The sequence below is a fragment of the Pseudophryne corroboree genome, chromosome 6 (genome assembly GCF_028390025.1).
Source record: "Pseudophryne corroboree isolate aPseCor3 chromosome 6, aPseCor3.hap2, whole genome shotgun sequence".
Taxonomy (NCBI): domain Eukaryota; kingdom Metazoa; phylum Chordata; class Amphibia; order Anura; family Myobatrachidae; genus Pseudophryne; species Pseudophryne corroboree.
Window position 1 is genome coordinate 328286140 of NC_086449.1, and position 13952 is coordinate 328300091.

Genomic DNA, 13952 nt, shown 5'->3' on the forward strand with positions numbered 1-13952 from the left:
GGGTTGGCCAGCCTCTAAGCAGACCTTATCCAGATGGATTAGACTGACCATACGTCAGGCTTACCTTCATGCTAGGTTACAGCCACCTACATCAGTAACAGCTCATTCCACACGTTCTGTGGGAACGTCATGGGCAGCGAGTCGTGGGGCTTCTACGACACAGCTTTGCCGTGCGGCTACTTGGTCTTCAGTGCACACGTTTGTGCGCTTTTACAAGTTTGATACGTTTGCGGCACCAGCATCTAGCTTTGGCCGCCTGGTGTTACAGGTGCCAAACAGCTCTCCCGCCCACGGGGGAAACTTTGGTACATCCCAAGAGTACTCCAGTGACCCCTAGTGGATGAAAAAGAAAATAGGATTTTGGTACTTACCAGGTAAATCCTTTTCTTTGAATCCATAGGGGGCACTGGATGCCCACCCAGAGCAGTTTACCTGTTTTAGAGTAAGTTCAGTGGTTCTTATGGTAACACACTTTCACGACTGGTTTAAATTTAACAAATGTTAATCGGTTATGGTGTCAACTGTTTAGTTGTCAGTTACGTTATGTGTCAACTTTATTGTTGTCCGTGATGTTATATGTAATTCTCCTTTTGTCAATCTCTCTATCGATCCTGTTCGGCTCAGTAAAAAACACTGAGGTGCTCGAGGATATGGAGGGGAGGAGTAGTCTCAAAATTAATTTATTCAGTGCCTTCTTCCGGTGGAAGCCGTCCATATCCCAAGAGTACTCCAGTGCCCCCTATGGATTCAAAGAAAAGGATTTACCTGGTAAGTACCAAAATCCTATTTTTGCAGTTGTGGAGGAACTGGCACAATAACCTGTGCCTCCACAACTTCTGGATAGCTCCCTGTAGGGTAGCCCAGTCTGCCGGCAAAGCTGGCAAGCCCGATTTGAAGAACCGGTGAAGAGGGAGATCTCGAAATTCCTGCCGGTACCCCTGGGACACAATATCTAGTACCCAGGGATCCAGGCCGGAAGACACCCAGATGTGACTAAAATGTCTGAGTCTCGCCCCCAACGGCCCTACCTCCAGGCCGCGCTGTCCACCGTCATACTGAGGACTGTGGCGTTCTGGAAGCAGGTATCTGTTCCTGGGAACCCGCAGCAGCTGGTTTCTTATATTTTGGTCGTCCACCTCTAAAGAAGGTGTTGGACGGTTTGGCCTTTTTTGGTTTAGTAACCCGAAAGGACTGTGATGCAGGTGAAGAAAAAGATATCTTCGTAGCAGGAGCTGCTGAGGGAAGAAAAGGGGACTTACCCGCTGTAGCCTTGGATATCCACACATCCAACGCTTCCCCAAAGAGACGCTGACCTGTGTAGGGTAGGGTCTCCACACCTCTCCTGGATTCCACGTCGGCATACCATTGGCCTTCTACGAGCTGAGACAGGCTTGGTGGATATTCCTGCAGCCATTGAACCCAGGTCTTTCATGGATTCCACCGTAAATCCCGCAGAATCCTGTATGTTACGTAAGAACAATTCAACGTCACTTTTATCCATTGTACCAATTTCTCAAGTAACGTGCCAGACCACTTTCCTATAGCTTTAGAAATCCCTGCACAGGCAATGGTAGGCCGTAGTATCGCCCCCGAAGCCGTGTATATGGATTTGAGCGTAGTGTCAATCTTGCGGTCAGCCGGTTCATTCAATGCGGCAGATCCCGGGACAGGTAAAAACCACCTTTGCAGGGAAGGTTAGCGAGTATTTTTTATTGTCGATGAAATTAGCCTCCTCAACCTGCTCAGGTGACATGTCAGTAATATGTAACACATCTCTAATGGCCTCAATCATGAGCTGCATCCCCATCACTGTCTGCAGTCTGTGGAATAGGAGCTGCAGGTAGGAAAATGGCGCTGAAGTCTTCTGGGTCCGCACTGAGGAGAAGCTCCGCTCTCCGAAGATGGCGCGTATTCCCGCACAACTTCTTTATACTGGCCTGGATTCCGTTGTTAGCCGGGGAATTCAGTCTCTGGTTAGCGTCTGAGTACTGAGGATTCTGTCGCTAGCCTGGGAATTCAGTCTCCGGTTAGCGACTGTGACCAGTTTAGGGTATTTGGATGCTGGCTCAGCACCGTGATTACATTTATGTGTACATGAAATGGATTCCTCCTGAGAGGAAACCTCTTCAGCAGCATATGAAACAGAGGGGGTAATTCCAAGTTGATCGCAGCAGGAATTTAGTTAGCAATTGGGCAAAACCATGTGCACTGCAGGGGAGGCAGATATAACATGTGCAGAAAGAGTTAGATTTGGGTGGGTTATTTTATTTCTGTGCAGGGTAAATACTGGCTGCTTTATTTTTACACTGCAAATTAGATTGCAGATTGAACACACTCCACCCAAATATAACTCTCTCTGCACATGTTAAATCTGTCTCCCCTGCAGTGCACATGGTTTTGCCCAATTGCTAACTAAATTCCTGCTGCGATCAACTTGGAATTACCCCCAGAGTCCCTAGACACGGCTATGCAAGACACACACACACACACACACACACACACACACACACACACACACACACACACACACACACACACACACACACACACACACACTTGTCAGTTACAGCCCCCTCCTCCACCAAGTATGACAGAGAGAGACACAGAGATTGGAGCCAACCCACACACAGCGCTTTCTGAGGTAGAACAAATAAAACTACCATCGCCATCTGTATACACTAATAGACTACACAGATTTTACACCCCCCCCCCCCCCCCCCCTTTCCCTTCTACAACCCTACAACCCCCTGGTATCGCTCAGGATAGCTGGAGTTGCTTGGAGGGACAGCTCCCAGTGTACAGGAACTGCAGGCAGGAAAATGGCGCTGAACGCTGCTGCGTCCGCTCTGGGGAGAAGGTCCGCCCCCTGAAGATGGTGTGTCTTTCCGCACAAATTCTTTATACTGGCCTGAGGATTCTGTTGCTAGCCGGGGGATTCAGTCTCCGGTTAGCGTCTGTGTACTGTGCATTCTGACGCTAGCCGGGGGATTCAGTCTCCGGTTAGCGTCTGTGTACTGTGGATTCTGACGCTAGCCTGGGGATTCAGTCTCCGGTTAGCGTCTGTGTACTGTGCATTCTGACGCTAGCCGGGGGATTCAGTCTCCGGTTAGCGTCTGTGTACTGTGGATTCTGACGCTAGCCTGGGGATTCAGTCTCCGGTTAGCGTCTGTGTACTGTGCATTCTGACGCTAGCCGGGGGATTCAGTCTCCGGTTAGCGTCTGTGTACTGTGCATTCTGACGCTAGCCGGGGGATTCAGTCTCCGGTTAGCGTCTGTGTACTGTGGATTCTGACGCTAGCCGGGGGATTCAGTCTCCGGTTAGCGTCTGTGTACTGTGGATTCTGACGCTAGCCTGGGGATTCAGTCTCCGGTTAGCGTCTGTGACCAGTTTAGGGTATATAGACGCTGGCTCAGGGCACCCCTCATAGCGCCAACACCGTGTGCCGCTGAGCCTTCCCAGAGCGCAGCCGATCTCCTGCCCTTGTACCGCCATATCTCGCCATCTTCTAATCTTCTGGCTCTGTAAGGGGGCGGCGGCATGCTGCCGTGGTGAGCGATCTCCTGTGGCGGGGAACATTCGTTCCCCCCAGAAGCTCAGTGTCCGGTCAGCGGAGATATTGGCTCAGACCCCGCAGGGCGGACACTACTCCTCCCTTTAGTCCCTCGAAGCAGGGAGGCTGTTGCCAGCAGCTTCCCTGTAAAATAATAAACTCTAAAATAAAGCTTCCCTAGCTGTGACCGGCTCCTCCGAGCTCATTTTCTAAACTGAGTCTGGTAGGAGGGGCATAGATGGAGGAGCCAGCCCAAACTCTCAAACTCTTAAAGTGCCAATGGCTCCTAGTGGAGCCGTCTATACCCCATGGTACTGATGTGGCCCCCAGCATCCTCTAGGACGTAAGAGAAATTATATTAGGTGCAGGTCATGTTTGTGTAGAGTGTAGTATGCAAAATATTTATACCACTTTTACACTGCCAAAAATAACCCTGATTATTGCATGTGAACGCACATTAAACCGGGTTTTTGTGCAGTGTGAAAGGGGCCAGGGGAAATATCCCGGGTCAAGCAACCCAGCATTTCATCCCGTGTTTAAAGCAGGGTTAAAAATAGGTTGTACCCGGTCTGCTGTGCGGAGTGAACAGGTTGCCGGGTCGACGCGACCCATTACCTGTTCACACTATATAGGGTGATTCTCCAGAAAGTGAAACATAAAGTCCTGTGCATCACACGCTTTTAAATTGTTTTTCCTTTTAAACTGGTCTGTTAAGAAATTGTTATATGAAAACTTACTTGCTTAATTAGCAATGCCTTACCCCAGTCGTTCCCAAACTTTTTCAGTCCAAGGCACCCTTTGCGTATCCCGGACTTTTTCAAGGCACCCTTAAGCCAAAATAATAACCAAACTGTCCCTTTTTCAAAGAAGTTGGGTCAAAATAATGCTATCAGTATTTAGGTGAGGAAAAAATTACTTATTAACTTGTTTGTAAAAATAATAAACATAAATCCAAGAAAAATTATATTTCTTTAATTCGATTTCTTTAAAAGACCAATCGACAGCGGACTCTGAACATCTGTGCAAAAATTGCAAGCAAGCTAAAGGGGCCCACACATGGTACATTTTGTGCTAGGTGCGTTTTGTACTAGATCACATTGCATCTAGTTCAAATCACATGCGATACGCTACAACAGCGTGCGATTTGAACTAGATGTGATCTAGTACAAAAATACTTTCCTCTTGCGTCCTAGAGGATGCTGGGGACTCCGTAAGGACCATGGGGTATAGACTGGCTCCGCAGGAGACATGGGCACTATAAAGACTTTAGATGGGTGTGCACTGGCTCCTCCCTCTATGCCCCTCCTCCAGACCTCAGTTAGATCCTGTGCCCAGAGGAGACTGGGTGCATTACAGGGGAGCTCTCCTGAGTTTCTCTGAAAATAATTTTGTTAGGTTTTTTATTTTCAGGGAGCACTGCTGGCAACAGGCTCCCTGCATCGTGGCACTGAGGGGAGAGAAGCAGACCTACTTAAATGATAGGCTCTGCTTCTTAGGCTACTGGACACCATTAGCTCCAGAGGGTCGGAACGCAGGTCTCACTCTCGCCGTTCGTCCCGGAGCCGCACCGCCGTCCTCCTCACAGAGCCGGAAGATAGAAGCCGGGTGAGTATTAGAAGAAAGAAGACTTCACAGGCGGCAGAAGACTTCAGATCTTCTCTGAGGTAATGCACAGCGGTAATGCTGTGCGCCATTGCTCTCACGCACAACACACACAGCGGGCACTGATGGGTGCAGGGCACAGGGGGGGCGCCCTGGGCAGCAATATTAAACCACTAGGGACTGGCTATAGATATATATAGGCTGCGGAGGCAGTATATATAATAATCCCCCGCCAGTATTGGGAAAATTGAGCAGGACCGAAGCCCGCCGCTGAGGGGGGCGGGGCTTCATCCTCCAGCACTAACCAGCGCCATTTCTCTATCGTCCTAGTGGATGCTGGGGTTCCTGAAAGGACCATGGGGAATAGCGGCTCCGCAGGAGACAGGGCACAAAAAGTAAAGCTTTACGATCAGGTGGTGTGTACTGGCTCCTCCCCCTATGACCCTCCTCCAAGCCTCAGTTAGATTTTTGTGCCCGGCCGAGAAGGGTGCAATCTAGGTGGCTCTCCTAAAGAGCTGCTTAGAAAAGTTTAGCTTAGGTTTTTTATTTTACAGTGAGTCCTGCTGGCAACAGGATCACTGCAACGAGGGACTTAGGGGAGAAGAAGTGAACTCACCTGCGTGCAGGATGGATTGGCTTCTTGGCTACTGGACATCAGCTCCAGAGGGACGATCACAGGTACAGCCTGGATGGTCACCGGAGCCTTGCCGCCGGCCCCCTTGCAGATGCTGAAGTAAGAAGAGGTCCAGAATCGGCGGCAGAAGACTCCTCAGTCTTCTAAAGGTAGCGCACAGCACTGCAGCTGTGCGCCATTTTCCTCTCAGCACACTTCACACGGCAGTCACTGAGGGTGCAGGGCGCTGGGAGGGGGGCGCCCTGGGAGGCAAATGAAAACCTATTTTGGCTAAAAATACCTCACATATAGCCTCCGGAGGCTATATGGAGATATTTAACCCCTGCCAGAATCCGTTAAGAGCGGGAGACGAGGCCGCCGAAAAAGGGGCGGGGCCTATCTCCTCAGCACACAGCGCCATTTTCCCTCACAGAAAGGCTGGAGGGAAGGCTCCCAGGCTCTCCCCTGCACTGCACTACAGAAACAGGGTTAAAACAGAGAGGGGGGGCACTAATTTGGCGTTAGAAATATATAAAAAAGATGCTATAAGGGAAAACACTTATATAAGGTTGTCCCTATATAATTATAGCGTTTTTGGTGTGTGCTGGCAAACTCTCCCTCTGTCTCTCCAAAGGGCTAGTGGGTCCTGTCCTCTATCAGAGCATTCCCTGTGTGTGTGCTGTGTGTCGGTACGTGTGTGTCGACATGTATGAGGACGATGTTGGTGAGGAGGCGGAGCAATTGCCTGTAATGGTGATGTCACTCTCTAGGGAGTCGACACCGGAATGGATGGCTTATTTAGGGAATTACGTGATAATGTCAACACGCTGCAAGGTCGGTTGACGACATGAGACGGCCGACAAACAATTAGTACCGGTCCAGACGTCTCAAAAACACCGTCAGGGGTTTTAAAACGCCCGTTTACTTTAGTCGGTCGACACAGACACAGACAGGGACACTGAATCCAGTGTCGACGGTGAATAAACAAACGTATTCCTTATTAGGGCCACACGTTAAAGGCAATGAAGGAGGTGTTACATATTTCTGATACTACAAGTACCACAAAAGAGGGTATTATGTGGGATGTGAAAAAACTACCGTAGTTTTTCCTGAATCAGATAAATTAAATGAAGTGTGTGATGATGCGTGGGTTCCCCCCGATAGAAAATTATGGGCGGTATACCCTTTCCCGCCAGAAGTTAGGGCGCGTTGGGAAACACCCCTTAGGGTGGATAAGGCGCTCACACGCTTATCAAAACAAGTGGCGGTACCGTCTATAGATAGGGCCGTCCTGAAGGACCAGCTGACAGGAGGCTGGAAAATATCATAAAAAGTATATACACACATACTGGTGTTATACTGCGACCAGCGATCGCCTCAGCCTGGATGTGCAGAGCTGGGGTGGCTTGGTCGGATTCCCTGACTAAAAATATTGATACCCTTGACAGGGACAGTATTTTATTGACTATAGAGCATTTAAAGGATGCATTTCTATATATGCGAGATGCACAGAGGGATATTTGCACTCTGGCATCAAGAGTAAATGCGATGTCCATATCTGCCAGAAGATGTTATGGACACGACAGTGGTCAGGTGATGCAGATTCCAAACGGCACAAAGGTGTATTGCCGTATAAAGGAAGAGGAGTTATTTGGGGTCGGTCCATCGGACCTGGTGGCCACGGCAACTGCTGGAAAATCCACAGTTTTTACCCTAAGTCACATCTCTGCAGAAAAAGACACCGTCTTTTCAGCCTCAGTCCTTTCGTCCCTATAAGATCATATCTGCCCAGGGATAGAGGAAAGGGAAGAAGACTGCAGCAGGCAGCCCATTCCCAGGAACAGAAGCGTTCCACCGCTTCTGACAAGTTCTCAGCATGGCGCTGAGACTGTACAGGACCCCTGGATCCTACAAGTAGTATCCCAGGGGTACAGATTGGAATGTCGAGACGTTTCCCCTTCGCAGGCTCCTGAAGTCTGCTTTACCAAGGTCTCCCTCCGACAAGGAGGCAGTATGGGAAAAAATTCACAAGCTGTATTCCCAGCAGGTGATAATTAAATTACCCCTCCTACTACAAGAAAAGGGGTATTATTCCACACTATATTGTGGTACTGAAGCCAGAAGGCTAGGTGAGACTTATTCTAAAAAAAAAAAAAAAAATTTTTGAACACTTACAAAGGTTCAAATCAAGATGGAGTCACTCAGAGCAGTGATAACGAACTGTCACTATCAGTTTCAGACGCTGCCGTTTGGATTGTCCACGGCACCCCGGGTCTTTACCAAGGTAATGGCCGAAATGATGATTCTTCTTCGAAGAAAAGGCGTCTTAATTATCCCTTACTTGGACGATCTCCTGATAAGGGCATAGTCCAGGGAACAGTTGGAGGTCGGAGTAGCACTATCTCGGATACTGCTACAACAGCACGGGTGGATTCTAAATATTCCAAAATCGCAGCTGATCCCGACGACACGTCTGCTGTGCCTAGGGATGATTCTGGACACAGTCCAGAAAAAGGTGTTTCTCCCGGAAGAGAAAGCCAGGGAGTTATCCGAGCTAGTCAGGAACCTCCTAAAAACAGTGCATCATTGCACAAGGGTCCTGGTAAAAATGGTGGCTTCCTACGAAGCAATTCCATTCGGCAGATTTCACGCAAGAACTTTTCAGTGGGATCTGCTGGACAAATGGTCCGGATCGCATCTTCAGATGCATCAGCGGATAACCCTATATCCAAGGACAAGGGTGTCTCTCCTGTGGTGGTTATAGAGTGCTCATCTTCTAGAGGGCCGCAGATTCGGCATTTAGGATTGGATGCTGGTGACCACGGAGCCCAGCCCGAGAGGCTGGGGAGCAGTCACACAAGGAAAAAATTTCCAGGGAGTGTGATCAAGTCTGGAGACTTTTCTCCACATAAATATACTGGAGCTAAGGGTAAATTTATAATGCTCTAAGCTTAGCAAGACCTCTGCTTCAAGGTCAGCCGGTATTGATCCAGTGGGAAAAACATCACGGCAGTCGCCCACGTAAACAGACAGGGCGACACAAGAAGCAGGAGGGCAATGGCAAAAACTGCAAGGACTTTTCGCTGGGCGGAAAATCATGTGATAGCACTGTCAGCAGTGTTTCATCCCGGGAATGGAAACTGGGAAGCAGACTTCCTCAGCAGGCACGACCTCCACCCGGGAGAGTGGAAACTTCATCGGGAAGTTTTTTCCACATGATTGTAAACCGTTGGGAAATACCAAAGGTGGACATGATGGCGTCCCGTCTGAACAAAAAACGAGACAGGTATTGCGCCAGGTCAAGAGACCCTCAGGCAATAGCTGTGGACGTTCTGGTAACACCGTGGGTGTACCAGTCGGTGTATGTGTTCCCTCCTCTGCTTCTCATACCTAAGGTGCTGAGAATTATAAGACGTAGAGGAGTAAGAACTATACTCATGGCTCCGGATTGGCCAAGAAGGACTTGGTACCCGGAACTTCAAGAGATGCTTACAGAGGTCTTATGGCCTCTGCCGCTAAGAAGGGACTTGCTTCAGCAAGTACCATGTCTGTTCCAAGACTTACCGCAGCTGCGTTTGTCGGCATGGCGGTGGAACGCCGGATCCTAAGGGAAAAAGGCATTCCGGAAGAGGTCATTCCTACCCTGGTCAAAGCCAGAAAGGAGGTGACCGCACAACATTATCACCACATGTGGCGAAAATATGTTGCGTGGTGTGAGGCCAGGAAGGCCCCACAAAGAAATTTCAACTCGGTCGTTTCCTGCATTTCCTGCAAACAGGAGTGTCTATGGGCCTCAAATTGGGGTCCATTAAGGTTCAAATTTCGGCCCTGTCGATTTTCTTCCAGAAAGAATTGGCTTCAGTTCCTGAAGTCCAGAAGTTTGTCAAGGGAGTATTGCATATACAACCCCCTTTTGTGCCTCCAGTGGCACTGTGGGATCTCAACGTAGTTCTGGGATTCCTCAAATCACATTGGTTTAAAACCAGTCAAATCTGTGGATTTGAAGCATCTCACATGAAAAGTGACCATGCTCTTGGCCCTGGCCTGGACCAGGCGAGTGTCAAATTGGTGGTTTTTTCTCAAAAAAGCCCATATCTGTTTGTCCATTCGGACAGGGCAGAGCTGCGGACTCGTCCCCAGTTCTCTACCTAAGGTGGTGTCAGTGTTTCACCTGAACCAGCTTATTGTGGTGCCTTGCACCTACTAGGGACTTGGAGGACTCCAAGTTGCTAGATGTTGTCAGGGCCCTGAAAATATGTTCCAGGACGGCTGGAGTCAGGAAAACTGACTTGCTGTTATCCTGTATGCACCCAACAAACTGGGTGCTCTTGCTTCTAAGCAGACTATTGCTAGTTGGATGTGTAATACAATTCAGCTTGCACATTCTGTGGCAGGCCTGCCACAGCCAAAATATGTAAATGCCCATTCCACAAGGAAGGTGGGCTCATCTTGGGCGGCTGCCCGAGGGGTCTCGGCTTTACAACTTTGCCGAGCGGTTATTTAGTCAGGGGCAAACACGTTTGTAAAATCCTACAAATTTGATACCCTGGCTAAGGAGGACCTGGAGTTCTCTCATTCGGTGCTGCAGAGTCATCCGCACTCTCCCGCCCGTTTGGGAGCTTTGGTATTATCCCCATGGTCCTTTCAGGAACCCCAGCATCCACTAGGACGATAGAGAAAATAAGAATTTACTTACCGATAATTCTATTTCTCGGAGTCCGTAGTGGATGCTGGGCGCCCATCCCAAGTGCGGATTGTCTGCAATACTTGTACATAGTTACAAAAATCGGGTTATTATTGTTGTGAGCCATCTTTTCAGAGGCTCCGCTGTTATCATACTGTTAACTGGGTTCAGATCACAGGTTGTACAGTGTGATTGGTGTGGCTGGTATGAGTCTTACCCGGGATTCAAAATCCTTCCTTATTGTGTACGCTCGTCCGGGCACAGTACCTAACTGAGGCTTGGAGGAGGGTCATAGGGGGAGGAGCCAGTACACACCACCTGATCGTAAAGCTTTACTTTTTGTGCCCTGTCTCCTGCGGAGCCGCTATTCCCCATGGTCCTTTCAGGAACCCCAGCATCCACTACGGACTCCGAGAAATAGAATTATCGGTAAGTAAATTCTTATTTTTCTCCACAGCACACTGCAGAGAAGCTGGCTCCCTGGACTCTCCCCTGCTGAACACGGTGACAGAGGGCAGAAAAGAGGGGGGGGGGCACTTTTAATTGGCGCAGTGAGTGTATAGATATATGTTTATATAAAAGCGCTGTTTATCTGGGAAGTTTGTTTCCAGTGTCAGTTGGCGCTGGGTGTGTGCTGGCATACTCTCTCTCTGTCTCTCCAAGGGGCCTTATTGCGGAACTGTCTCCATATAGATATATCCCTGAGTGTGTGGGGGTGTCGGTACGCGTGTGTCGGCATGTCTGAAGCGGAAGACTCATTTAAGGAGGAGGTGGAGCAGATTATTGTGGCGTCTCCGTCGGCAACGCCGACACCTGATTGGTTGGACATGTGGAATGTTTTAAATGCAAATGTGGCTTTATTACATAAGAGATTAGACAAAGCAGAGTCCAGGGATAATACAGGGAGTCAATCAAGGGCTTTGACGGTGTCACAGGGCCCTTCAGGGTCTCAAAAACGTCCCCTATCCCAAATAGCAGACACTGATACCGACACGGATTCTGACTCCAGTGTCGACTACGATGATGCGTGGTTACACTCAAGGGTGGCCAAAAGTATTCATTATATGATTATTGCAATAAAAGATGTTTTGCAAATCACGGATGACCCCTCTGTCCCTGACAAGAGGGTACACATGTTTAAGGAAAAGAAACCTGAGGTAACTTTTCCCCCATCTCATGAGCTGAACGAGTTATTTGAAAAGGCTTGGGAAACTCCAGACAAGAAACTGAAGATTCCCAAAAGAATTCTTATGGCATATCCTTTCCCTGCGCAGGACAGGTTACGGTGGGAATCATCACCCAGGGTGGACAAGGCGTTAACGCGCTTGTCCAAAAAGGTGGCGCTACCGTCTCCAGACACGGCAGCCCTCAAGGATCCTGCTGATCGCAGACAGGAAACTACCTTAAAATTAATTTATACACATACGGGGGCCTTGCTCAGACCGGCGATAGCGTCGGCTTGGGTTTGTAGCGCTGTAGCAGCTTGGACTGATACCTTGTCAGCTGACATTGATACCCTAGATAGGGATACCATTTTATTGACCTTAGGTCACATTAAAGACGCAGTCTTATATATGAGAGACGCTCAGAGAGACGTTGGTCTGCTAGGTTCGAGAGCCAACGCCATGGCGATTTCAGCTAGGCGAGCCCTGTGGACCCGCCAATGGACGGGTGATGCCGACTTAAAGAAACATATGGAAGTTTTACCTTATAAAGGTGAGGAATTATTTGGGGAAGGTCTCACAGACCTGGTTTCCACGGCTACCGCGGGTAAATCTACCTTTTTACCTTATGTTTCTCCACAGCAAAAGAAAACGCCGCAATATCAGATGCAGTCCTTTCGGCCGCATAAGTCCAGAAGAGGTCGGGGTTCTTCCTTCCTCGCCAGAGGTAAGGGTAGAGGGGAAAAACTGCCGGCTACGGCTAGTTCCTAGGAGCAGAAGTCCTCCCCGGCTTCTACTAAATCCACCGCATCCACTGAGGGAGTCCACGCCGGTGGGAGCACGTCTTCGACTCTTCAGCAACGTCTGGGTTCAGTCAGACGTGGATCCTTGGGCAATGGAAATTGTTTCCCAGGGTTACAAGCTGGAATTCGAAGACGTGCCTCCTCGCCGATTTTTCAAATCTGCTTTACCAGCTTCTCCCCCAGAAAGGGAGATAGTTTTAGCTGCAATTCAAAAACTGTGTCAACAACAAGTGGTTGTCGAGGTTCCCCTAGTTCAACAGGGGAAGGGGTACTATTCAACCCTATTTGTGGTCCCGAAACCGGATGGCTCGGTCAGACCCATTCTAAATTTAAAATCTCTAAACCTGTACTTAAAAAAGTTCAAATTCAAGATGGAATCGCTCAGGGCGGTTGTCTCCATCTTGGAAGGGGGGGGGGGGGGGATTTTATGGTTTCACTAGACATAAAGGATGCGTACCTGAGAGTCGCTGTACAGGACTGTTACCAGTTTCAGACGTTGCCGTTTGGGCTTTCCACGGCCCCGAGGATTTTCACCAAGGTAATGGCGGAAATGATGGTGCTCCTGCGCAGGCAGGGAGTCACAATTATCCCGTACTTGGACAATCTCCTGATAAAAGCGAGATCGAGAGATCAGTTGCTGAAAAGCCTGTCGCTCTCCCTGAGAGTGCTGCAGCAACATGGATGGATTCTAAATCTACCAAAGTCACAGTTGGTTCCGACGACTCTGCTATCTTTCTTAGGCATGATTCTGGACACGGAATAAAAGAGGGTTTTTCTCCCAATGGAAAAACCCCAGGAACTCCAGAACATGGTCAGAGACCTGTTAAAACCGAAAAGAGTGTCAGTTCATCAATGCACTCGAGTACTGGGGAAAATGGTGGCGACCTACGAGGCCATCCCCTTCGGCAGGTTTCATGCGAGGACGTTTCAGTGGGACCTTCTGGACAAGTGGTCCGGGTCCCATCTTCAAATTCATCAGAAAATAAGCCTGTCCCCCTGGGCCAGGGTGTCTCTCCTGTGGTGGCTGCAGAGTGCTAACCTACTAGAGGGTCGCAGGTTCGGCATTCAAGACTGGGTTCTGGTGCCCACGGACGCGAGCCTCCGAGGATGGGGAGCAGTCACACAAGGAAGAAACTTTCAGGGGATATGGTCAATCCAGGAGGCTTGTCTACACATCAACGTACTGGAATTGAGGGCCATATACAACGGCCTACGACAAGCGGAGAATCTTCTTCGCGAACTACCGGTTCTGATTCAATCAGACAACGTCACAGCCGTGGCTCATGTAAACCGCCAAGGCGGAACAAGGAGCAGAGTGGCAATGGCAGAAGCCACCAGGATTCTGCGCTGGGCGGAAAATCACATAAGCACTTTGGCAGCAGTCTTCATTCCGGGAGTGGACAACTGGGAAGCAGACTTCCTCAGCAGACTTCCTCAGCAGACACGATCTCCATCCAGGAGAGTGGGGACTTCATCAAGAAGTTTTTGCAGAGATAACAAGTCGTTGGGGACTTCCTCAAATAAACATGATGGCGT

General features: G+C 49.3%; 1 protein-coding gene across 3 annotated transcripts in view; it reads left to right on the plus strand.

Moving 5' to 3' along the window:
* ZNF609 (zinc finger protein 609) overlaps positions 1 to 13952 on the plus strand; it is a 244876-nt gene that overhangs the window by 56884 nt on the left and 174040 nt on the right. The window lies entirely within an intron of this gene.